The 1,177-nt window shown below is 40.9% G+C and overlaps 1 non-coding gene across 1 annotated transcript; it reads left to right on the top strand.

Moving 5' to 3' along the window:
• Nucleotides 1-635: 635 nt before the first annotated feature.
• On the top strand, nt 636-707 carry trnac-gca (transfer RNA cysteine (anticodon GCA)). The gene has a single exon. It is a non-coding gene; the product is annotated as a tRNA-Cys (tRNA).
• Nucleotides 708-1,177: the final 470 nt, after the last annotated feature.

The following is a 1,177-nucleotide window of genomic DNA, read 5'->3' as shown; positions in this document are numbered from 1 at the left end:
AGTTATCTCAAGACACTTTACAGATAGAGTAGATCTAGAACACTCACCCAACAGTTCTAGTAGTTTCCTCCAGCGCAAGCAACAGTGCAACAATTCAATTCAATTCAATTTTATTTATAGTATCAATTCATAACAAGAGTTATCTCAAGACACTTTACAGATAGACCACACTCCAGAATTTACAAGGACCCAACAGTTCTAATAGTTTCCTCCAGAGCAAGCAACAGTGCAACAGTGGCAAGGAAAAACTTCCTTTTAGGCAGAAACCTGGGACAGACCCAGGCTCTTGGTAGGCGGTGTCTGACAGGGTTAAAATGAAGAGTGGCAATAACAGTCACAAAAAATAGTAGTTTGTAGTAGTTCTTTGTAGTAGTTCATGGCATAGCAGGGCACTTGCGGCATACGTTGACGCTTCAAGCTATGCAGGATCATTGTGTGGCCTACCATACTGCTCTTAGTGTTGAAATCCATAGTCATTGACATGAATTCAGATGTGACTTTATTGATGATTAAAAATGAATACTTCTTTTAGCTACCTTTCATACAGGAGATGAGTTTTGGATACTTGGGAAAAAAAACATGGAAACTTTTAATCAGATATGAGCACATACCATGATTTTAGACAAATGTTTCATGGGGGTATAGCTCAGTGGTAGAGCATTTGACTGCAGGTCAAGAGGTCCTCAGTTCAAATCTGGGTGCCCCCTACAATGACACTAAATGATGTGTGTGCAATTTTTAAGAAAGTGGTTGTCTTTGATTCCCACCTTCATGAGTTGTCACTCTTTCTATCCCAACCTTACAGTATGAGGTCTTACTAACTTGTATAGAGTTTCCATAGGTGAGCCAAACTGGAAGAGGGCAGAAACATGGTTCACGTTAGTTCAAGAATCTAAAAATATAACTAGTTTGGTTGGCGTTGTCCTGGCCTTCAACAGCACTGTAAGGAATCTCTGAGTTATCTCAACTCAAGATATGTCCATAATTGACCAGCCCTTAGTTATGCTTCTAAAGGTTTAGACTGTTGAGGGAATTCCTATGTCACACTGAGCTCCTCTCTCCTCCTCTGTCTCTCTCCATCTGTGTGTGGTCGTGTCCCATGAATGCATGTCACCAACATAGTTTCTTTCCCGAAGTCCTTGTGCTTTCTCCCCTCTCAGATTTCCTTGGATTGTGG

Source organism: Etheostoma spectabile, chromosome 4 (assembly GCF_008692095.1).
Source record: "Etheostoma spectabile isolate EspeVRDwgs_2016 chromosome 4, UIUC_Espe_1.0, whole genome shotgun sequence".
In the NCBI taxonomy this organism is placed as follows: Eukaryota; Metazoa; Chordata; class Actinopteri; order Perciformes; family Percidae; genus Etheostoma; species Etheostoma spectabile.
This window is presented reverse-complemented; position numbering and strand designations above follow the sequence as displayed.